Consider the following 25,941-nt stretch of genomic DNA (forward strand, 5'->3'; position numbering starts at 1 on the left):
ATGACGTCAGTCCTACAGCCACACCCCCCTACAGTTGTAAACACACACTAGGTGAACCCTAACTCCTTCAGTGGTTAACTCCTAAACTGCAACTGTCATTTTCACAATAAACAATGCAATTTAAATGCATTTTTTGCTGTGAAAATGACAATGGTCCCAAAAATGTGTCAAAATTGTCCGAAGTGTCTGCCATAATGTCGCAGTCACGAAAAAAAACGCTTATCGCCGCCATTAGTAGTAAAAAAAAAGAAATAATAAAACTATCCCCTATTTTGTAAACGCTATAAATTTGGCGCAAACCAATCGATAAACGCTTATTGCGATTTTTTTTTACCAAAAATAGGTAGAAGAATACGTATCGGCCTAAACTGAGAAAAAGAAAAATTTATATATGTTTTGGGGGATATTTATTTATAGCAAAAATTAAAAAATATTTTTCAAAATTGTCGCTCTATTTTTGTTTATAGCGCAAAAAATAAAAATCGCAGAGGTGATCAAATACCACCAAAAGAAAGCTCTATTTGTGGGGAAAAAAGGACGCCAATTTTGTTTGGGAGCCACGTCGCATGACCGCGCAATTGTCTGTTAAAGCGACGCAGTGCCGAATTGTAAAATCCCCTTGGGTCATTTAGCAGCATATTGGTCCGGTCCTTAAGTGGTTAAAGGAACCAATTTAGAAAATAAAAAACAAACCTTTACAACCCCTTTAAAGGATAAATGAACATTCTCCAGGCCCCTTCCAATCCAAAAAAAGCCCTATGCAGGTAATCCTAACTTCTACATAATGATTCTTACTATAACTCGGCACCTTCTTTATTGTGCACAAAAGCACTGTCCAAACTACATAGTTAGTTTTGAGGTTGCCAACCTACTCTGATCATTAGCAGGTGTCCATGTGATGGAGGACAGGGATATGGGCCTTCTGACCTGCCTCACCTCTTAGTCACTTCAGCCCCGGAAGGCTTTACCCCCTTCCGAACCAAGCCCTTTTTTGCAATAGGGCACTGCGTCACTTTAACTGACGATTGCACGGTCGTGCGACATTGTACCCAAAACAAATCTGCCGTTCTTTTCCCATAAATAGAGCTTTATTTTGGAGGTATTTGATCACCTCTGCTGGTTTTTTTTTTTTTTTTTTTTTCATTTTTTTGCGCTATAAACTAAAACAGAGCGACAATTTGGAAAAATAAATAAATATTTTTTACTTTTTGCTATAATAAATATCCCCCCAAAAAATATATAAAAAAAAAATTCTTCCTTTTGACCAATATGTATTCTTTTACATATTTTTGTTAAAAATTGCAATAAGAGCATATTGATTGGTTTGCGCAAAAGTTATTGCATCTACAAAATCGGGTAGATTTATGGCATTTTTATTATAATTTTTTTTTTTATTAGTAATGGCGGCGATCTGTGATATTTTTATTCTGATTGCGGCAGACAGATCGGATACTTTTGACACTATTTTGGAACCATTGGCATTTATACAGCGATCAGTACTATAAAAATGCTCTGATTACTGTGTAAATGTCAGTGGCAGAGAAGGGATTAAACATTAGGGGGCGATCAAGGGGTTAACTCTGTTCTCACTGTGTTCTAACTGTAGGGGGGATGGGCTCACTAGAATATGACAGAGATCACTGCTCCCGATGACAGTGAGCAGTTGATCCCTGTCATGTTGCTAGGCAGAACAGGGAAATGCCTTGTTTACATAGGCATCTCCCCATTCTGCCTCTCTGTGCCACGGTCGTGGGCCACCGATGGACATCGAGTTTGCGGGACCCGCAGGCACATTCTCCCGGCGCACGGAGTGCATGCGCCCGCTAGCCACCGATGATGCAGTGACGTACGGGTACATAGTTTTGCGCACCCGTGCCACTTTGCCAACTTATATCGGTGTGAGCCGATCGGCATGTGGTTAGGTCCAAATACAAGTGCCAATACTTTTTTTCAAGAACTCCCTGATACCTGTTTTTAGTGTCATGTGACAATTTTTTTTATTTTTTTTTTACAATAATGCAAACTTATTTGCTGTGCCTCTACCCTGGTGGTGTAGTGTTAGGCCAGCAAACATAAAATCAATCATAGCCCTTGGATGCATTTATTTTTTACACATAACGCCTAGCTCACCTGCGTCTGTCCTGGTGGTGTAGCGTTGGAGCACTTGCCAAAGCTTTTGCAGTCAAGATATCACGTCTCACACTGCTGCCCCCTGGTATGACATCCTCCTGCGTCTCTCTCCATAAAGGTGGTGGTTACAGTCTGTGGACTGGTTTTAGTATCAAAGCTTGGTATTGGTGCAACAAAAAAATTACAAGCCAGAAAATGCACCAATACAAAACATGTATATTAAAGATATCACTTATTCATACATTAGTATAAATCTAGCCTTTTTACTTGTGATTTAAATCGTGCTTTAAAGAGGAAAATCTGAGATCGAAGTCGTCGCCGTTCGCCGCCGCCACCATGTCCCCTCGCACATACTTCCTGTTTTTGCCGCTCCGGCACTGTGATTGGCTGGAGCGGCGATGACGTCACTCCCGTGCATTGTGCCAAATCACGGCATTAACCCCTTTAATGCCATTGACAAAAACGGCACTTTCAGTGCACCTGCGGTGTTGTCTACGTCATTTCTGCAAATATCTCCTAAAGCTTTTTAGTTTTGGGAGAGATTTGTTGCACCTACAGGTAAGCCTTAATCTAGGCTTACCTGTAGGTTAAAGTGGTCTGTAAGGGTCCAAATCAAATCCACCCTGGTTAGAACTCGTGTAAGTTTTTTTTGTTTTGTGTCTTTAGCTTTGGAGAATATCCTTTACTTTCTGAGTTGTTGTCACTAGAACAGGAAGTGAGGGAAATTTACCATCTTGAGCCTAGAACCTCAGTTAGGCCCCTTTCACACTGGGGCGGGGGGCATTTAAGTGCCGCTATTTTTAGAGGCGATTTACCGTCAATTTCGCAGCGCTATTTGGCTGCTAGCGGGGCGTTTTTACAGCCTTCGGGGCTTTCACACTGGCGAGACAGCAGTGGCTGTTTCAGGTCGCTTTGCAGGGGCTATTTTTAGCGCTATAGCGCCTGCAAAGCTACCCAGTGTGAAAGGGGTCTTAGGTTTGTATTGCAGGTATAAAAAACTTAAAGGGTCACTAAAGGAAAAACATTTTTTTGCTGAAATGACTGTTTACAGGGTATAGAGACATACAAGTTAACTGATTCCTTTTAAAAATGATTAAAAATAGATTAAATTCAATCATATAATGTGCCTGCCGTTTCACTTTAGTTTTTAAACTGGTTTCATGTTTCTGTGAAGTAAAGAGACCCACAGAACAAAAACAAACAAATCCAGGGCAGTGTTTTGTTTTTAAAATTGGTTGTGAGGTTCTGAGGAGTTTTAGACACACAGCTTGGACCACAGTGAAAAGCTGCCATGACATTTTTCATAAGGAGCCAGACAAGCAGGAAGTGTGGAGATCACAGCAGAATTACAGCAACTTCAAAGCAAAAACGAACAATAAGGACATGAAACCAGTACTGCAGTAAGGTAAAGGAAGCTATTTAGCTAAAAAAAAAAATCCTTTAGTGATCCTTTAAGACAAATAGAGTAGCTCTGGGACCTTATGAATAGCCTGTTGCCAATAGGAGTTTTATTTGGACTGGCAGCTGCTCTGTGCCAATGGATATTCGTCGGCTTGGTTTATAACTGAGAAAATTTAAGTTGGCACACCAGATGTTCGTTCACAACATAAATTTATTCCGAAATAGTATAAAAGCTTTTTCTTAGAGAGCCGGTGTGTTGCATGGATCAGAACATGCCCCCTTTTATCAGGGCTGGAAAAAAGATTTGGAGTCTGTTTAAGGCTTCGTTCACACCATGCAAATGCGATTACAAGCATTTTAGGGCAGCAAATTAATTTCAAATGTCTGCCCTATGTATGTGAAACACGCAAAGGAAGTCCTTACTCTTTTTATAAAATTTGCAGCACTTTGTACGTTAGTAAGATGCATGAGGTGCCATTAACCGCTTGCTGCCAGTATAACTTGTATCTTGGCAAGGTGGCACTGGGGCCCGCGACCACTGTCTGCTGGCACCCATCGATCATTCAGCACAGAGGCAGAACGGCGATCTGCCTATGTAAACAAGGCAGATCGCCGTTCTGCCAATAGGGAAGGCAAAGATTCTGTGTTTCTGTAAAGCAGGGACAAGGATCCATGTCTTCCCTTAGTAAAAGCACCTCCCTCTGTAAACAAACACACTAGATAGGCACAAAGTTAACCCTTTGATTGCCCCTGATGTTAACCGCTTCCCAGCCAGTGTCGGTACTAGTGGTGCAACAGATCATCATTGATCCGTGATCCGCACAGATCAACCGCTTCGGATTGGCACACATGTGATATGCGGGATCGCAGAGCGGTAAGACACGCTGCAACGGCTGACATTGAAATTGTCTCCGCTCTGCTCGTACTCGCACAGCCCCGTCTCCTCCTAACCCCACGCTTGTGATAGACAGAATATGGGTTCAATGCTGGGATGTGTTCTGTCTATCACAGTGTGGGGTTAGGAGGAGGCGGGGCTGTGTGTTTAACTGCTCTGCGATCCCATGGCTCTAATCTTCCTGCAGTCATGTCCTGGCCACCCTCTCACTTCCTCTGCCCTGGCTGCAATTTCTGGCACTGTGTGGCTGGATTTAGGGGCACCGTGAGACTGTAATTTGGGGCTCCATAAAGCTGCAATGTGGGGCAAAATTACATTGCGGCTGCAATTTTGGACACAGTGAGGCTGCAATGGGGGCACATTGAGGCTACAATTTGAGGCCGTGACGGTGTGTATTTGTCTTGTCTTTTTTTTTTTTGCTGATCCGAAAAATGATCTGATCCGTGACTCTGATCTGAGGAACAATCCGAGCCGTGAGTTTTTTGATCCGTTGCACCCCTAGTCAGTACAGTGTCAGTGACGGTATTAGTGTCACTGGTTGCTAAAACCTTTTAAAAGTGTCAGTGTCCGCCACAAAATGGCAAATGACAAATGGCAAAATACATATTGACCTAAATGTATTTATTTTTTATTGGCTATGTCTTATGTGTGTTTTTTTTGTTGGTCTTCTTTTGTTTATGGTGCAAAAAAATAAAAACCGCAGAGGTGATTAAATAGCACCAAAAGTAAGCTCTATTTGTGGGGGAAAAAATGACAGAAATTTTATTTGGGTACAGCGTCACACGAGTGCGCAATTATCAGGTAATATAACGCAGTGTCGTATCGCAAAAAATGGCCTGGTCGTTAAAGGGGCTAAATCTTCCGGTCAAAGGGAATTAATGGCACTACCCTTGTGCGTCTGCTAAAGGGCCGCACTTGATTTTTTACTCCTGTGAACGTGTATCCTAAACCAGCTGCTGAAAAATGCTGTGATTTTTCACATTTAAGTTAACTTTGGCAGCTGCAAACTTTTTAGTTGGCACTCATGTAATCTACTCATGTGTTGTAAACCACCCTAAAGGTTGCAAATGAAAGGCATCGCCTGCAGCTTTGCTAGGGTAGATTGTGTTATGAAGAAGAGCTTCCTCCATTATACATTACAGCACAGAAGTTTCCTATTCTTGAAGAAGAACATGCTGTGTGTTTTGTTATGGAAGCACTTTGCCCTGAGCACCCTCTTGCCTCACCTTCACTTAACGTTCTCCTTTCACAGATGCTACAGAAAGGCTTTATTTGTTTGTCATGTTCTCAAATACTAAAGTCGCGTCAAAAGCGATGTTCAAAGTGAACACAAGTGACTTAATCAGCTAGGACGCATGCAGAGAACCGGTACTAGGAAAATAGTGCAGCCAGGGTGAAGTAAATTTTCCGCTAGTCGCCCAGAAACAAATACGTATTGCTATAAAGGAAACAAGCACAAAAGACGCAGTGTGGGGGATTGCAGGCCATAAACATGATGTTTTAGACATTGTAAGTTAGGCACGGAGTCTTCTCTTCTGCCTAGGTAGTAAAGCTCAGCATTTATCCTCCGTCTACTTCTCAAATCATGCGTTTTCAGCCTCGCATATGAATGGTGCGCCCGATTTCGAAGCAATTTTATTTGCCTGTTCTAATCTTCTTTAAATCTATGGAGAAACTAACATGGCTGCTCTACCCTCTAATTTAGAAGCTGTGCAATCATTTCCCATTCAGTGCACATAGGTTCACATCTATGCGTGTGCAGTTGCTGCGTTTTTTTCAAGCACGTTTTGTGTTTTTCATGCACATTTTTGATGCGTTTTTTTTAATCGTTTTGTATTTTTAGAATGTGTTAATATTGATGAGGAGGTGCCTGTTGTCATGCAGGAAACACACCAAAAATTCATGCTCTTGTAATTTTTAATGCCATTCAATTGATGTCTATGGAACCGAAAACGCACTATGCTGCATGTAAAAAAAAAAAAAATGAAAGAATCCCTGCACCTTTCCAAAAAAACACACTGGTGGAAACTGCATCGATGTGAACGTGACCCACAGGAACTAACGTTAAATGGAATGTAGTCCGTTTCTGCAAATCTGCAAACACACTGCAAAATGCATAGGTGTTTAGCTGCCGCCGCTGATCGTTGGAACATTTTCCAATGTGCCCCTTTTTACAGTCAGTTAAAGTGGTTGTAAACCCAAAGACCCTGCAAGACAAAGGCATAATGAGCTAGTATGCATAGCATACTAGCTCATTATGAATTACTTACCGGAGATCGCAGCTCCTGCAGCGGTCCTCGTCCCCCCCCCCCCCCCTTCGGCGGCAACATCTCTCCCGGGGGTTACTTCTAGGTATCGTGGCTCCGGAGCCACGATGACGTCACTCCCGCGAACTGCAGACTGACTGAAGCAACGGCACATATGTGTCATTGCTTCAGTTTGCCCCAGTGCACATGTGCTAATGATATCGGCACATTCAGGGGACAGGGGATATCCTAAATCGTGTAGGTTTAGGAGATATCCTAGGTAGCTACAGGTAAGCCTTAATATAGGCTTACCTAGGGTTTGACAAATTTGCTTGGAATCTAGGAGCCAGCTAAAAAAGTTAGGAGCCAGAAAACGCACCCTGTCCCGACGAGCTTGCGCGCAGAAGCGCATATGTAAACGGTGTTCAAACCACACATGTGAGGTATCGCCGCGATTGGTAGAGCGAGAGCAATAATTCTAGCCCTAGTCCTCCTCTGTAACTCAAAACATGCAACCTGTAGATTCTTTTAAACGTCGCCTATGAAGATTTTAAAGGGTAAAAGTTTGTCGGCATTCCACGAGCGGACGCAATTTTGAAGCGTAACATGTTGGGTATGAATTTACTCGGCGTAACATTATCTTTCATAATATTAAAAAAAAATGGGGATAACTTTACTGTTGTCTTAATTTTTAATTAAAAAAAGTGTAATTTTTTCCCAAAAAAGTGCGCTTGTAAGACCGCTGCGCAAATACTGCGTGACAGAAAGTATTGTAACGATCGACATTTTATTCTCTAGGGTGTTAGGATAAAAAATATATATAATGTTTGGGGGTTCTAATTAGAGGGAAGAATATGGCAGTGAAAAATAGTGAAAAATGACATTAGAATTGCTGTTTAACTTGTAATACCAACGGCCACCACCAGATGGCGCCAGCTCACACATCTGGTGGTAATAACTTGTAATACCAATGGCTCACCACCAGATGGCGCCGCCTTCCAAGCCAAGTCGTCAGGACACCATTTCTAGTCGCCATGGCGACCTGGCGCCCGGGATTTGTCGAGCCCTGGGCTTACCTGTATCATAAAGTGTAAAGGGTTTACAACTACTTTAAACAATCAACTTCTGTCAAGTGAGGGAACCAACACACTGATCAAAATTCAACCAGTCCCAGACAAATATTGAGCCACAGGCAGCACAACTCAGCATCAAGCCCACATGAGAGCCTCTATAGGAAGCAGCTGTCTATAGGGACACTCGCAGAAGAGGTGGAGACAGGAGCGCTGGCAGTGGACTTTAGAAGAGGAGGATCAGGTTGCTCTGTGCAAAACCATTACACAGAGCAGAAAAGTGTGACATGTTTAAGATTTAAAAAGAAAATAAAAGGTTTGTTATCACTTTCACTCACAATCAAGCTTTAAAAATGAAAGCCGATTCTGCCTGCTCCAGTTCTGATGAATTTCCCTCAGTATCTGCAGGTGTTCTGTACCCAAGCATTGTACAGAATGTCCTCCACTTTGCCCTTCTGCAACAAGAGATTGTCGAATTTAAGAAATTCGCAGCAGCTGCAGATTGAAAGTATAAGATGAGTGTCTAAAATATAAATATATACACACACGCAGTGTATATGTGTGTGTGTGTATATATATATATATATATATATATATATATATATATATATATATATATATATATAATATAGTGTATGTATGTGTGTGTGTGTGTGTGTGTGTGTGTGTGTGTGTGTGTATGTATGTATATATATATATATATATATATATATATATATATATATATATATATATATATATATATATATATATATATATAATAAAATGTGTGTGTGTGTGTGTATATATATATATACAATGTGTGTATGTATGTATATGTAATATATATATAAATAAATGTGTGTGTTTGCCTCCAAGATATTTATAAATGTCTTCCTTTCTTCCCCTGCTGAGCTCTCTCCCACATGTTTCCTCCCACTGAGACCAGCTGTCAACTTGACAGCTGGAGTCCCAGTCTGTGAGCATGAGCCAATCAGAGCGGCTTCTGTTTGAATGATCACCGTGCCAGTCAGTTGCAGTGATCATTTCCTGAAATCTTATAAAACTTGAATTGTTAGTGCCGGTCACTAGCTTGCTCTGTCATCTGATATTAAGGGGTCCATTCACATGTGCACAGTTATTAAAAAATAAAAAATAAATTCCTGCTGCGATGAATGATAACGCCTCAAATGCACTGCAACACATGAAAAGCAAGAAGGTCTGAATGAGCCGTATCTGGGGATGCGGAAAATGATGTATATCTATTCAGATGTCCCTCCTATTTAACCCCTAGTTTCCCCATCCATCTCCCTTCCTTGCCTTAACTAGTTTTCTGTACAAATTTTTAATGCTGAATTCTTCTTTGCATACTTGAAGGGGGTGTAAAGGTTCGTTTTTTTAAGCTTTAAGCTAGTGCATTGTTGGTTCACTAACCTTTTCCTTCGTATTCCCTTCTAAATGTTTTTCTTCTTTGTCTGAATTTCTCACTTCCTGTAAGCTTGCCCCCATCATCCGAGCCGTTCTGGATGGGGGTTAGTCAGCCTAAACAGCTTACTGAGGAGGAACAGGAAGTGAGAAATTCAGACAAAGAAGAAAAAAACTTTTAGAAGGGAAATCTAAGGAAAAAGTAAGTGAACCAACAATGCACTAGCTTAAAGAAACCTATTTAGAAAATAAAAAGCGAACCTTTACAACCCCTTTAATTTGGTCCAGCCTGAACCATTGTAAGTACGTATATCTCATACTTGAGGGCCCGCTAAGAAAACTGGAGATCACTGTAGTAGCTGGCGCAACCACAATGATAGCTGCAAACTTCGGGGTCCTGTGCCGGTGTATTGTCACATTCTGCTGCCTATCGTAGAATGCTGCCGAAGTCACGTGGCGGCCAACTGCGCATGCGCGATGCATTCCAAACGCAAGTGCGATGCGTTCCAATGGATTCACGACAGTACACACCAGTGAAACCTCGGTCAGCATCCAGGCTCTTTCCTTAACATCCCCGTGGATTGGAGGATGTTAAAAAAAGAGCCAGGAGGCCGATCGAGCGGAGCCACTTTCCTCTAAATCCACGTCGCCCTGAATGCCGGGTTCGCTGGTGTGTACTGTGTACTGTCGTAAATCCATTGGAACGCATCGCGCATGCGCAGTTGGCCGCCACGTGACTTCCGCAGCATTCTACGATAGGCAGCAGACTGTGACACTACACCAGGTCGCTCCCTTTCTGCACACTGACCACAGGAGGTCGCTCACCATGCATAGCCACCATTCACAGGACGCCTTGTATGAATGTTAAATGAATACATGGTGTCCTCTGATTGGACGAGGTGGAGAATGTGACATCGCCTCCTGAGTTCATTGCTAGCCTCTGCTAACTTCAGGCTGAGGATCCTTTCTCAGAGGTCATGTTGGCTCATAAATGTGGTTCCGAAATGATTGCTTCAGCTTTCCCCTGGACAACATGGGCAGTTGGCACCCGCTACGAGTTTACGGGCAATTTCAGACTTTCCATTTGCAGTTGACACATTTAGATCTTCATCACGCCAGGCTAGAACGTTGATAGCGTATGCATAGCTTACTTCTCTTCCATTGTTTTATTCATGAAGAGATGAGCTCCTACTGTGATTATTGGGGTGATTTTCTAGAACACCGTAGAAGGCACATAGGACCGTTGTGACAAATGAATGGCACTGGACATTTTAGTGTGAATACAGTGTTCCTCCTGTGAGAACAGCAGTTAATACTTGTTCAGACTCTATCACAGTTGCATTGTTTCTGGTAGCTGATTCCGTCCTCCTGGGAGATAGATGGGAATGCTGCTTGTCTGGTTTTATCTTCAAAGCATCTGTTTTTGCCTTTGGATGTAATTGTATGCTGTGAGGTCATTCTGCTATGTAAAGTGATGGTGTGTGCTTCATTTGCACAACAAAGAAGCACTCCCGCTTTTTCTTTTTCTCCTCCTTTGGTTTTACAACAGCTCACCCCTGTGTAGTGATGCTGTAATGTTTAGATTTGTACAGATCCAGCATTATCAGATCTTCAATAATAAAGAGGTAATTTATATATCCTGACCATAATAAAGACCAGGGGGCAGCGCATGTGCTAAAGGGCATCTGTCACCCATGTGGAATTCCAGCACTGTTGGTCTGTTTGACCCCCATCCATCTGATTGTTCTAAAAAATTAGATGCGCAAGCAAATCCTATAAATCACCAGAGCTAATTCATGAAGTTAAGACTTAACTTGGGCACAGATTTTTACACTGATCATAGACGGTTCGAATAGGATTTAAAACGTGTATGGGCAGGCAGAATGTACCCAAGTTGATGGAGCGATCAACTTGGATACAACCAGCTTGCCAGTTGCATGCAATTCTTGCTAGCGGCTATAAGGCTGCTTTCACACTGAGGCGTGGAGCCGCGGTGACGGTATAGCCGCGCTATTTGTAGCGCGGCTATACCGTCGTATTTACCGCGATATTCGGGCGCTAGCGGTGAGGTTTTAACCCCCGCTAGCGGCCGAAAAAGGGTTAATACCGCCCGCGTTGCGGGCGGGGCGGTATTACCGCGGTATTACCGCGCTTTCCCATTGATTTCAATGGGAAGGCGCGGTATAGGAGCGGTGAACACACCGCTCCTATACCGCGGTAAAGATGCGGCTAGCAGGACTTTTGGTGCGCTCCTCCTAGCGCACCGCTTCAATGTGAAAGCCTTCGGGCTTTCACATTGAACACTACAGGGCATGATTTTTCAAGCAGTATAGCAGCGCTATTTTAAGCGCTGTACCGCATGAAAAACGCCCCAGTGTGCAAGGGGCTTTATAGTGTGGATTGTGTGAATACAATGTCTGCGTGGATAGGGATTGTGTTGACAGAGCAATAAAGTGACTTTCTTTCCTGTAACCTGTGGTTGCAGGAAAGAAAATCGGTCCATCTATGGCTGGCTTGAGTTTCCATCCAGCCAGCGGGCTAAACAAAAAAACAAACACATTCCTCTAGCCACACAAGTGAAGGGGAATCAAGGAATTCCACCCAATGTGACATTCATTTCTGACAGTGGCTTCCGGTGTTGTCAGAATACACTGGTGATCAGTGGCTGGAACCACTGATCAACAAGCTTTCCAGCCTGTCTGCTCAACAGAAGTTGATCTTATGCCCCGTACACACGATCAGAGTTTCCGTCAGAATAAACTGACTGGTTTTTCCGAAGGAATGCCGCTCAAGCTGTCTTGCATTAACATGGTTACACCAAATTCCGACCGCCGAAAACGCGGTGACGTACAACACTACAAAAAGCCTAGAATAACGAAGTTCACTGCTTGCGAGCATGTGTCGAATTGTTTCCGAGCATGTGTGATTTTTTCTCCGTCGGAATTCCATACAGACGAACGGAATTTCCGACGCAAAAAGTCCGATGGGGCATACACACGGTCGGAATATCCTATGAAAAAATTCCGTCTGACTTTTTTCATTTGAAATTCCGATCGTGTGTACAAGGTATAAGAATCCACCTTTGTCAAACAGGTGGGGGGGTACACTCATATCGAAATTCAGTGGCTCAGCTTTTGATACACTTTACATAGTTAATTTGGGCCAAGCTGTTCTATGTCACTCACTAACAATTGTGGCCGCTGGATGTGTAGCTGCGGCTATATACAGCATAACCCACTATGCTCGGGATTCAAGCCGAGACTTCCTGTCTCATACCCAGAACGTAAGAGAGTCTAACGGATCAGCGCTCAGCCATTCAGAGAAAGTGATGTATTCTAGCAATGACTACAAAGCCAGTCAGAGAAGCAGGCTGATGATGTTACAACCTCTGTCTCCCTGAATGGCTGAGCACCTTCACCCCCATTCACACGGACGGATCGTTCAGGTCCGCCTGTCAGTTTTGACGGCGGACCTGAACGGCCGCTCCATGCATCCCTATGGAGCGTCGGATGTCAGCGGAGACATGTCCGCTGACATCCGACCCTATCCGATCCGCTAAAAACAGACGTATGGGGGCATGAATGCAGCCCCACCATTGCCATGAATGCAGCCCCACCATTACCAGGAATGCAGCCTGATCTATGAGCATCTGCAGCTTCTGAGGGGACAGAGAGGAGGGTGGGACGAGCACCCACAGATGACATGCAGGAGAATATCCTGTTTACATCTTTAATACAAAGTCCCGCCTCCTATGATAGATAGAACAGTCGTCCAATGCCAGCCCAGGAGATGGGACTTCCTATTACAGACGTCGCCCAGTAAACGGGAGATCCTCCTGTATGTAATCTGATGGCACTCGTCCCGCCCCCTCCCTGTCCCCTCCAAGGCTGCCAGAACTGAACGATAAATGCGGTATATATATATATATATATATATATATATATAATATTTTTTTTTTGGCCCCAACAAATTTGTTGGGGGCCACAAAATATATATACATTTTCAAATTAACAGTGGGGCCATATTAAACCGGAACATGGGCCGCAATTGGCCTGCCTGGTTTAGTGCAAATGAAGCCCTGGACTGTTGGGTACGTTGGTACGTTCATTAGGTACACATTTTTTGAAGTTGGGAAACCTTCAATTTGACCATAATCACTTTCTCTGATGAAAATGCTCCTATATATGAAGGAGCAGGTATCAGAAGGCCGTAAGAACGGGGATTGCTAAAACGGAGTATTCCAGTAATATCAAGGTATTGAATCGTTTTCAGTTGATAACCGCGGGTATGACAACCTTAGGATTTCTGAAAGAAACAGAAAACTCCCATAGGGAGTGATGGAATTTAGCCGACCTGGCTGAGTCATTGTAGCTCCGTAGCGGTAATATTCAGAGATCTGTAGTGTTGATGAGTAGATGGAAAGCAGAACACAAGGCCACCAGGGAAATGCAGTGGTTGTTTCTAGTTCTTAGTAATGTGTCCCAATGACACCCATTGTAATACAGTATTTTCTTTTGTAATAGTTGGACAAATTGTCCTGTCCATTTTGAATGAAAAGGATAGCTTATTTTTAACGGTGTTTATTTTCACTGGATGTTCCTACGTATTTTCAGGAAAACATATGGCTGTAACTCATTCTGCTTCGAGAATTTGCATATTTGCTTTTATTAGCAAAAATGGGATGTCTTCCAGCGTTCTCTGCCAAGATCATTTACATTCCAGCAGCAGACATTTAATGCCCACAATTGTTCTGGGTAAAATTGTGTAATAAAAGTCTGTGCCTAAATATTTTCTGTTGCCATTGTCACACTAGTGATTTTTTTTATCTGCTATTGTGATTGATGGGAGAATCTTCTGCCGAATAATGCTGCACGTGGTCATTATTCCTGCGCTGAGATGATTGTTACTGCTGTATCCCCGTTATGCTTAGAAACATTTGTCATCCTACCCATTCAGGGTCAAGGGACAGGGCCTTTGGAAAGGTCACCCCTTACCCCATATGGACAGGCCCGGATTTACTCCCTATGCCACCCCAAGGCCGGCCCACCGGGAAACTCCCTGCCCCCTGTTGCTGCAGCGCCGCCCCTGCACCCACTGCCACCCCGAGGCCTGGCCTCTGTGGCCTTGCCTGGAATCCGGCCCTGCATATGGATGATACACACCTAACCAGTGCCCCGCACTACTCCTGCCTCTGTCACAGCAGTAACAATACTCGAGTAACTATTGCCATGTTCCTTGTTTTACCAATAAAAACACATTTTTTAAATCTACCCATCTTCTAGCTATGTAAACTCACCTCATTTAAAGTCCCAACCCCTCCCACCCCCTCTCAATCCTCAGGTAAGGGGGAACACGTGACCTCCTTTGTGAGTACACTGAGGTGCAGCAGCCAACTGTTAGGCCTGAGAGCTGTCACATGACCTGGGGAAGGGCATCCAACACCAGCCGACATCATAGGACCTGCCAAGGAATGCTTGCAAAGTCTGCATAGCTAGTGCAGGGGCCCCTTTACAAAGACAATGCTACCATGCCCTACATGGGCAAGGGGACAGTATATATTTAGGCCCCTTTCACACGTGTGCGACTTTTCCTGTGACTTTGGACATCGGAGTCGCATGACAAGTCGTACCCCAATGATAACCATTCATATCTGTGCGACTTCAAAGTAGTCCCTCTACTACTTTGGTCCGACTTTGATGCAGCAAAGAACAAGGAGAAGCACACCGCTAAGGGCACAATCGGGTGTAAGGCAGATCACAGGTGCAGACCTCGGCTCACCACCGTTTAAGACGAATAAAACAAGAAATTGGTCACTCACTGGAACTCCAACTTATCTTGATGTCATCTTTGTCAAAAGGGCCAAACCGATACAGGCAATGGTAGACGCGTTTCACAAGCGGTAGCTTGCTTGTTTACAACCATCTTTGATGCGAGTGGGGGTCCATAGACCTCCTGTTTACACATTCCATAAAATCGCTGCAAAATCCCGCAACTTTAAAGTCGCGACAGTAGCCTTCATCATCTTATTATTAAGGCCTCATAAACACAGTATATCAAAAACAGGCGTTTGATGTTTTTTTCTGCTCTAAATGACCCTCTATATTAGTCTGTCCATGCATATAAGTGTTTAGAGGCAGAAAAAAAAAATCCATCACTTGCATGTTCAGAAGAGAAGCATTTGGTCAGTAACGACAGACGCGCTTCGACACATTTGTATGTTAATGCATTCTAATGGGCAGAATAAATGAATATTCTGGCCATAAAAGCGCTGCCTTTTCCTCCCCTGGAGGTGTCAATAGGGAGGCAGGCAAGGACAGTTGTGTCACAGACGGCAGACAGTAGTAAGAGGGTACCCAGACACGGAACAGACTGGAATAGTAAAGTAATATAGATAAAAAAAGAGTGTGAAGTATACAGGTAAGGATAGGAAGCATACACCATACACCGGCCATACACTGAGATTTACATATTTTTTTTTTGTTCAGCCTGCAACTCAAAGAAAACAATTGAAATCCTCCCTCCATGCCAAACGGCCTGGATCGATGAATCTTCCACTGTGGCTATTGTGTCTAAACATTGCCTGCAGCTGACCGAATGCTGGTGCTGTTTGTCAGACAATTTTCTACATCGGGCAGAGTTGTGCCAATAGGGCCACCCACTGATCGAATCTGGACAAATCTTAAGGCTTCATGTACCCTTGGCCATGATGTACCACAGCCGCGGGGAAACCCATAACACGGAAGAATGTCACAGCGATATTGACGTGGTTTTGCGGTTTCCCGCAGCCAAATCGTTCTATCCTAAACGCAATTCTTCCGCATTCAGGAGAGGGGGAGGTTAAACCTCCTCTAACTGCAGCAGCACCTACACAATCTTAAAAGCCTAGGTGTGCAGTACATTGACACATGGGCTTTTATGGAGTTGACTTTAGGAGCTTTGGCCAAAAAATGGCAAAAGCTCTTATGCCGCGTACACACGATCGGAAATTCCGACAAGAAAAGTCCGATGTGAGCTTTTGGACAGAAATTCTGACCGTGTGTATGCTCCATCGGACTTTTTCTGTCAGGATTTCCGCCAAAAAAAGATTGAGAGCTGGTTCTCTATTTTTCCAAAGGAAAAAGTTCCTATCGGAAAATCCGCTCGTCTGTATGCAATTCCAACGCGCAAGAAACCATGCATGCTCAGAATCAAGCAGAAGATCCAAACTGCCTATTGAACTTCATTGATCGCGGCTCGTTGTATGTCATGTATGTCACGTGTTCTTGACGGTCGAAATTTCCGACAAGATTTGTGTAACCGTGTGTATGCAACAGAAGTCTGAGCCAACATTCCGTCAGAAAAAATCCACGGAGTGCATTTCAGCTGGCTCATTTAGTAAGAAACAGATCAGGATGGAGGAATCCCTCCCACACGTTAGGATGGGGGAATCCCTCCCGCTGAGCTATTGTATTCTGTTAGTGGGGAGACTTCCCCGCCGTCAGAATACACTGATCAACACTGCCGTCTATAGTGGCAGTACTAATCAAAAGAAAAGGTACAACCAGCCTGCCCATGCGTGGATAGAAACTCAGCTGGTCCCTACTAAATCGGACACATTTTTATCCATGTATGGCCGGCTTAAAGGGGTTGTAAAGGAATTTTTTTTCCCCCTAAATAGCTTCCTTTACCTTAATGAATGAATGAATGAATGAAAAACTTATATAGCGCGGCACATGCGAACTGAATCGCCTCTGGGCGCTTGATGTTTCGTGTCTCATGACATCAAAAGAGCAGAGTTTTAATCTGTCTTCTGAAAGTCAGGTGGTTTTCCTCCAACCAAACGCTGGTTGGTAAGTGCAGTCCTTCTTCACTTACCTCATCCTTCCATTTTGCTTTTAAATGTCCTTATTTCTTCTGAGAAATCCTCACTTCCTGTTCTTCTGTCTGTAACTCCACACAGTAATGCAAGGCTTTCTCCCTGGTGTGGAGAAAGCCTCTTGAGGGGGGAGGGGGTGAGCAGGCAAGGCAAGTCAGGACCCTCTCTGCTTTGCAGATAGAGAAAGGAGCTGTGTGTTAGTGGGTGTCCTGACACTCCTGCTCGCCCCCTCAAGAGGCTTTTTGCACACCAGGGAGAAAGCCTTGCATTACGGTGTGGAGTTACAGACAGAAGAACAGGAAGTGAGCATTTCTCAGAAGAAATGAGGACATTTAAAATCAAAATAGAAGGATGAGGTAAGTGAAGGAGGACTGCACTAAGGTAAAGGAAGCTATTTAGGGAAAACATTTTTTTCCTTTACAACCCCTTTAAGGCTGGTGGAGAATGGTTTATATTGCCTGGAGTATGGCCAGTTAAATTACATATTGGCCAAGGGACAGTTAGGCTGATGACACATGGGTGACTCTGTCGCCATTGATGATGCTGCTGACAATTTGGCAAAATTGACAGTGATCGACTACTAAGAGGCAGCCTGTTTAGCCCCTAGAATTGCTCCTCCATCAGCTGAGGCAGCAAGATGTTGCTCCCATGGTCGGTGATCGGGATTCAGCAACATATGGGCCAGTAATATGCAAGTGATGTGTCGCCGTGTGTGACTGCAGAGCAAGCTATTCCATAGGGACACACAGGTGACCTTTTTAGGGATCCTGTCAATGGCGATTGTCACTAGTGGCAAATGTGTCATTAGCCTTGGACATATTGTAGAATAATTGTTTTTGTGCTTTAGAGTTTTCTTTTGTTAAAGACTATGCACTTAAGTGGTATAGTATTTTCTGCTTTGGGTTTACTCTACTAAAAAATGTGCTTCTACAAATCTGTGTGATTTATTCACATCTGCAGCCGAGCCCATAACAGCAAGTCAGCTTCCTGATTGGTTGTTGTGAGTGACAGTTCCAGGTTATATAATCGCCATCTCCATTATGATCTGACATTTCCTTATTTGTAACATTTTCATAGGGGCAGACGTATGAAAGCACCGGGTCTGATGACTGCCACTTTCTCTATACAAGATTACCACTGACACCGCTCAGCTCTATATCGGGGGCAAGCAATTAGAAAGAACTCTGTAGCCTGTGAAGTGATGAGGCGTTTGTTTTATTTTCTATAGTCTGCCTCTATGTAGAGTGACGCTCCTACACTTTTTTATTACAGGGTCAAAGATGTCCGTTTATCTGTCTTACATAGTGACCTGTCCATCACATTTATCTAAAGCTTGCCATATACAGCTAGATCCTGAACGAGAGAAAATCGATAGATTCCTCCATCTACACTAAACAGTGAGGGTGGAGGAATCTGCACTGCCAGCCGGATACTGTAACTCCAGTGACTGCTTGAATAGGTATAAAATTAGATGGATGACCGCACTCCAGTAAAAGCCAACGTCTTTATTGCAACGATAATTGGTACATTAGCTGCAATCGTGCAGCAGAAGTGGAACTACTAACACATTTCATGCTGTAGCAGTGCTGTGATTAAATGCTATACAGCATAACATGCATTAGTAGTCTCACTTCTGCTGCTTATACCAAAATGTGATCATCCGTGTAACTTTGGACTTATTCTACAGTGATAAGTTGGACTGGCACCTGAGTTAGGGACAGTGTTGAGTGTGGACCTACCTGTAGCAGTGTTTTGCTGACCGTTTTCTGCTTTGATTTTTCTGACACCAACAGTGAGGCACTATTTCCCCCCAACTGACACAGATGGGGCACTACCCCCCCCCCCCCACACGGATACCTATGATGGGGCACTATCCCCCCCCACTGACACAGATGGGGCACTGGTTCCCCCCACTGACACAGATGGGGCACTGGTTCCCCCCACTGACACAGATGGGGCACTGGTTCCCCCCACTGACACAGATGGGGCACTATTTTTCCCCCACTGACACAGATGGGGCACTATTTCCCCCCACTGACACAGATGGGGCACTATTTCCCCCCACTGACACAGATGGGGCACTATTTCCCCCCACTGACACAGATGGGGCACTATTTCCCCCCACTGACACAGATGGGGCACTATTTCCCCCCACTGACACAGATGGGGCACTATTTCCCCCCACTGACACAGATGGGGCACTATTTCCCCCCACTGACACAGATGGGGCACTATTTCCCCCCACTGACACAGATGGGGCACTATTTCCCCCCACTGACACAGATGGGCCACTATTTCCCCCCACTGACACAGATGGGCCACTATTTCCCCCCACTGACACAGATGGGGCACTATTTCCCCCCACTGACACAGATGGGGCACTATTTCCCCCCCAACTGACACAGATGGGGCACTATTTCCCCCCCAACTGACACAGATGGGGCACTATTTCCCCCCCAACTGACACAGATGGGGCACTATTTCCCCCCCAACTGACACAGATGGGGCACTATTTCCCCCCCAACTGACACAGATGGGGCACTATTTCCCCCCCAACTGACACAGATGGGGCACTATTTCCCCCCAACTGACACAGATGGGGCACTATTTCCCCCCAACTGACACAGATGGGGCACTATTTCCCCCCCAACTGACACAGATGGGGCACTATCCCCCCCCCCAACTGACACAGATGGGGCACTATTTCCCCCCCAACTGACACAGATGGGGCACTATTTCCCCTCCAACTGACACAGATGGGGCACTATTTCCCCCCCAACTGACACAGATGGGGCACTATTTCCCCCCCAACTGACACAGATGGGGCACTATTTCCCCCCCAACTGACACAGATGGGGCATTATTTCCCCCCCAACTGACACAGATGGGGCACTATTCCCCCCCCCCCCAACTGACACAGATGGGGCACTATTTCCCCCCCCCCATCTGACACAGATGAGACACTATTTCCCCCCCAACTGACACAGATGGGGCACTATTTCCCCCCCAACTGACACAGATGGGGCACTATTTCCCCCCCAACTGACACAGATGGGGCACTATTTCCCCCCCAACTGACACAGATGGGGCACTATTTCCCCCCCCAACTGACACAGATGGGGCACTATTTCCCCCCAACTGACACGGATCGGGCACTACTTCTCCACAACTGACACGGATCGGGCACTACTTCTCCCCAACTGACACCGATGGGGCACTATTCCCCACCCACTGATGCCAACGATGTGGCCACAGTCTGGCCCCCTAAAATCTGAAGGACGGTTAACTGGCCCTTTGTTTAGAAAGTTTGGAGACTCCTGCCATAGGGGGAATTTACACAGTGAAGCAGGGTAAACTATTGTTCATCAAATGGTGTATTCTCCAACATTCCCAGAGGCCCCTCTAAAAACTGTATCAGCTTAACCTGACCACCCATGTTATGCCTTTTGATCCTGTTATCTCCCTAACCAAACATGTTATAATATATGGGAGACCTGTTTTTGCCTTTAGTTTCTGGAAGGGTCTCTGGGATTGCATTCCTTGACACTTATAGTTTATATTTAAAGATTTATTGTGGATTACTGATCTCCTGGACCAAAGGATCTGACACATGCTATCAAGTGATTGATGTTGTGTAGCACTGTGTTGGAGACTACACCATTTGAGGAACAATCGTTTACCCTGGTGCTTCTCCGTGTGAATTCACCCTATGGGATAGGGGTCTTCTTATGGATGATGATTTCAGCGCTATACTATTTATTGGTGTATGGTTAAGAACAAACCTTGGGGGTTGCATCATTTCGATTCCATTCACATGTACTCCTGAAGAAGAATGCTCGAAACACGTTAAGTTTGTATGTGGAGTTTCATGAATAATTTTCATCCAATATGAACCAAAATTTGTAATATTTTATGATTTGCAATATTTTCGGCTTGTGTCATTTTAATCACTGTTGTAATAAATGTCTTAATTTTATGCCAGTGTAGTAGATTTTTCTGTATGTCTACACACAATCCACGGCTATCCTTGTCTTTGCTCATAGCTCCCAACTGTCCCTGATTTGGAGAAATGTCCCTCTGTCCCTCTTTTCTTCTCACTGGTCCCTCTTTTTGGTCTAATTGTATAGTTGTATAAAAAATGCACTTTTAATCTTTTAAAAAAGTTTCCAGTGCTAAACCTTTCATCCAAATTCTAAATTGCTGCATTTGTACATTTTAAAAGCCAATATAGAGGAATAGTAGTGGTAAAAAAAAAAAAAAAACCTTGTGGATTTAATACATTTTTTGGTTAATTCTCCTTTAAAGGGGTGTGGCAGGGGGCGTGTCCTATGCCTACATTTGAGGTCGTGATTACCTTTTTTTGTGTTCAGTTTGCAATATTTTTAGTTTAATTGTATTATTTGTGCGCTGATTGTTGCTTTTATTGTGTCCTATGCCTACATACATTTGCTAGTAGGTGTCCCTCATTCCCATCTTAAAATGTTGCATGGGGCCAGATCCACAAAAACCTGGCGTAACTTAAAAAATCCCATTTAAGTTACACTGCCTTAAAGTTTCTACCTAAGTGCCCGATCCACAAAGCACTTATCTAGAAATTTCAGGCTGTGTAACTAAAATTCCGCCGGCGCAAGGCGTTCCTATTCAAATGGGGCGAGTCCCATTTAAATGAGGCGCGCTCCTGCGCCGGCCGTACTGCGCATGCGCGAATTTACGTTACGCCGAGTTTTGAGGATCGCGACGGCTTAAAAAAGTTGCGTCGGGAAAAAAAAAAAAAAATGACAGCGTCGCTCGGCATGCATTCCTGAGGGAGAACTCCATGCCAATTTTCAAAGAAAAAACCGGCATGGGTTCACCCCCCAGGAGCATACCAGGCCCTTAGGTCTGGTATGGGTTGTAAGGAGACCCCCCTACGCCGAAAAATCGACGTAGGGGGTCCCCCTACAATCCATACCAGACCCGTATCCAAAGCACGCTACCCGGCCGGTCAGGAAGGGAGTGGGGACGAGCTAGCGCCCCCCCCCCTCCTGAGCCGTGCCAGGCCGCATGCCCTCAACATGGGGGGGTTGGGTGCTCTGGGGCAGGGGGGCGCACTGCGGGCCCCCCCACCTCAGAGCACCCTGTCCCCATGTTGAGGACAGGACCTCTTCCCGACAACCCTTGCCGTTGGTTGTCGGGGTCTGCGGGCGGGGGCTTATCGGAATCTGGGAGTCCCCTCAAATAAGGGGGCCCCCAGATACCGGCCCCCCACCCTAAGTGAATGGATATGGGGTACATCGTACCCCTATCCATTCACCTGTAGGCAAAAAGTTAGTTAGTAAACACACAACACAAGGCCTTTTAAAATAATTTATTATTCTGCTCCGGATGCCCCCCCTGTCTTCTTTATTAGCTCTATTAGCAGGGGGGGCTTCTTCTTCCACTCTCCGGGGGTCTTCCGCTCTCCGGGGGTCTTCTCCGCTCTCAGGGGGGGGCTTCTCCGGACTCCGGGGGGCTTCTTCCATCTTCTCCCCTCTTCCGCTGTTGACTCGGCGAACCCCGGTTCTTCTGCAGATGTCCGGTGCCTTCTTCTTCAGCGCTGGCTGCCTGCTATCTTTGTGTGTTAGCTCGATTTCAAACAGGCAGCCGGCGCGGTCTTCTGTTGGGTGCACGTGGGTAGGCACCCACCACGTGGGTACCTGCCGGAGCATGATGGGATGGTGATGCCTATATAAATGGGATGCAAGGCGCGCTTCCATCATTACAGCGACAACAGGCGACGAGGCAACATCGGAAGAGGGGAGAAGAACAGAAGACCCTGACGTCACAGAAGACCGCGCCGGCTGCCTGTTTGAAATCGAGCTAACATACAAAGATAGCAGGCAGCCAGCGCTGAAGAAGAAGGCACCGGACATCTGCAGAAGAACCGGGGTTCGCCGAGTCAACAGCGGAAGAGGGGAGAAGATGGAAGAAGCCCCCCGGAGTCCGGAGAAGCCCCCCCCGGAGAGCGGAGAAGACCCCCGGAGAGCGGAAGACCCCCGGAGAGTGGAAGAAGCCCCCCCTGCTAATAGAGCTAATAAAGAAGACAGGGGGGGCATCCGGAGCAGAATAATAAATTATTTTAAAAGGCCTTGTGTTGTGTGTTTACTAACTAACTTTTTGCCTACAGGTGAATGGATAGGGGTACGATGTACCCCATATCCATTCACTTAGGGTGGGGGGCCAGTATCTGGGGGCCCCCTTATTTGAGGGGACTCCCAGATTCCGATAAGCCCCCGCCCGCAGACCCCGACAACCAATGGCAAGGGTTGTCGGGAAGAGGTCCTGTCCTCATTGACATGGGGACAGGGTGCTCTGAGGTGGGGGGGCCCGTAGTGCGCCCCCCTGCCCCAGAGCACCCAACCCCCCCATGTTGAGGGCATGCGGCCTGGCACGGCTCAGGAGGGGGGGGGGGGGGGCGCTCGCTCGTCCCCACTCCCTTCCTGACCGGCCGGGTAGCGTGCTTTGGATACGGGTCTGGTATGGATTGTAGGGGGACCCCCTACGTCGATTTTTCGGCGTAGGGGGGTCCCCTTACAACCCATACCAGACCTAAGGGCCTGGTATGCTCCTGGGGGGGAACCCATGCCGGTTTTGTCTTTACAAATTGCCGTGGAGTTCTCCCTCGGGAATGCATACCAAATGCCGTCGCTGGAATGGGCTTTTACATGGTGTGACTAGTTTACACTTTGTAACATCAGCCCTAGTTTTACACTTGCAAAATAACACTTACGGCGAAAAAACGAAGCTGGAAAGCTTTGTGGATCGCCTTAAGTGCTAATTTGCATACTAGCAACGGCATTTCGACTCAAAATGCCCCCAGCGGCGGATGCGGTACTGCATCCTAAGATTCGGCAGTGTAATTCAATTACACATGCCTGATCTTCTGCCTAACTTTGGAAAAAGCCTTTTGAGGATCGTTTCCAAAGTTAGACACAGACTGAACAGCAGTTAAGTCTGCGTATCTCTTTTGAGGATCTGGCCCATGGTATGTAAACTGCTTGTATTGTAAACCTTATGGGGATGTAGATCTATAGCACACCTTGTCCTTATGGTAACATTTGATCATGATGGAAATGGATAGCTGCGCTGCAATAAAGTGCACTATGAAAAGTGACTAAGTACACCTATAGTCAGATGTTCATGGATAAACAAATGAAACATGAGTGAAAAAAACAAAACGTAATATATATGGTGTAACACAATACAGTGACAGCTGTCTGTCACTATATATTGTATCAAAACAAAATTGAAGAACTCCCACAATGATGGAGCCAAATCCACCTATAGTCACACGTGAACATAAAAAACAATGAATATAAGCAAAGTGAACAAAAAACAATTGAATTGATTTAAATGAATTAGGGTTGTCCAGATACCGATACCAGTATCGGTATCGGTACCGATACCGAGTATTGGCGCTAGTACTCGTACTCGCGCAAATACTCCCGATACCAAAATAGAATACTTTTTTTTTTTTTTTTTTTTTGTGACATCGAACACAAATTGGATGGCACCATTGGATGGCACTGATAGGTGAGGTGGCACTGGCATTGATTGAATGGCACTCATAAATGGATGGCACTGATAGGTGGCACTGGCATTGATTGGGTGGCACTGATGAGATGCACTAATAAGCTGCCTCCCTGCACTGATGCACTAATGGGCACTGATCTGCACTGATAGGTGGCACTGGCTAGCTGCACTTTTGGGCACTGGCACCGATGAGCTGCACTGACAGTGATCACTCCTTCAATGATATGTAGTTTTCCAGTACCGTATGCTAAAAAACAGCCCCACACCATGATGTACCAGTTCTTCATAATTCTAAAGAAAATATCTTTGGTCTGTATTGTGGTTTGAAAACGGTCACATGACATTAAAAAAAAGTATCGGTATTCGGTATCGGCGACTACTTGAAAAAAGTATCGGTACTTGTACTCAGTCCTAAAAAAGTGGTATCGGGACAACCCTAAAATGAATATTGAACTATGATGCATTAAAAGTCCAAATGTTTAAAGATGAATTGGTTGTCTCTAATGAAAAAGTCCTCTCCAATTATTATATCCGTGAAAACATGCAAAACACCTCAAGAAGTGTGATGTTCTCAGATTGAGAAAAAGATTCCTCCACCAACATATAAGCTGCCGCTTACCAGATTCAAAGATCTCGTGTTAAGGAGATCATATGCACTCGTAGCTCACAACCTAGCCAAGGTATTGATGGCTCCCAGCAGTGTCCCTCCACTTCCTGATATAATAAGCCTTGGTGAGGTCTAGAATTCACCAGCTCAACAGTTGCACATACCCGAATGGAAAAGAAACGGAACAAGCTCCCATAGCGTAATCCAGCCAAATAAATTTAAAGCGGAGTTCCGGCCACAATTTCACTTTTTAAATATAAATACCCCTGTAATGCACAAGCTTAATGTATTCTAGTAAAGTTGGCCTGTAAACTAAGGTCCGTTTTGTTAGGTTGTTACAGCATTTAGACACTTATATAAAATAGAAATTGACTGGGGCCATCTTAAGTGTGGGCATCATGAAGCCAGACTGTATGACCTCCTGGATTTCAGCCTTGCAGATCTCGCAGTGCTGCACAAGCAGTGTCAGATCAGGTTTCAGCACCTGTGCTGTCCAAGTCACATGATTCTTTGAGACTGGGGAGTGCACAGACTCCTGGAAAGTTACACCCACTACATTCCCAGGAGTCTGTGTGGTGTAGGTTAGGAAGCATTAAGCACCTAGGTGCAGGAAGTGGGAAGATTAACTATTCTGCCTAGCAACAACACTGAAGGCATCTAAAAAAAAAAAAAAAAAAAATTCGTAAAGGACTAATGATTTTTTTTAAAACTACTGATGTAATGTTATATTTATGGGTGGAACTCCACTTTAATAAAAGATTAAAAACAAGTACACTCACATG

At 44.9% G+C, this 25,941-nt stretch overlaps 1 protein-coding gene across 2 annotated transcripts in view; it reads left to right on the forward strand.

Moving 5' to 3' along the window:
- GALNT7 (polypeptide N-acetylgalactosaminyltransferase 7) overlaps nucleotides 1-25,941 on the forward strand; it is a 270,914-nt gene that overhangs the window by 88,800 nt on the left and 156,173 nt on the right. The window lies entirely within an intron of this gene.

The sequence above is a fragment of the Rana temporaria genome, chromosome 1 (genome assembly GCF_905171775.1).
Source record: "Rana temporaria chromosome 1, aRanTem1.1, whole genome shotgun sequence".
Taxonomy (NCBI): Eukaryota; Metazoa; Chordata; class Amphibia; order Anura; family Ranidae; genus Rana; species Rana temporaria.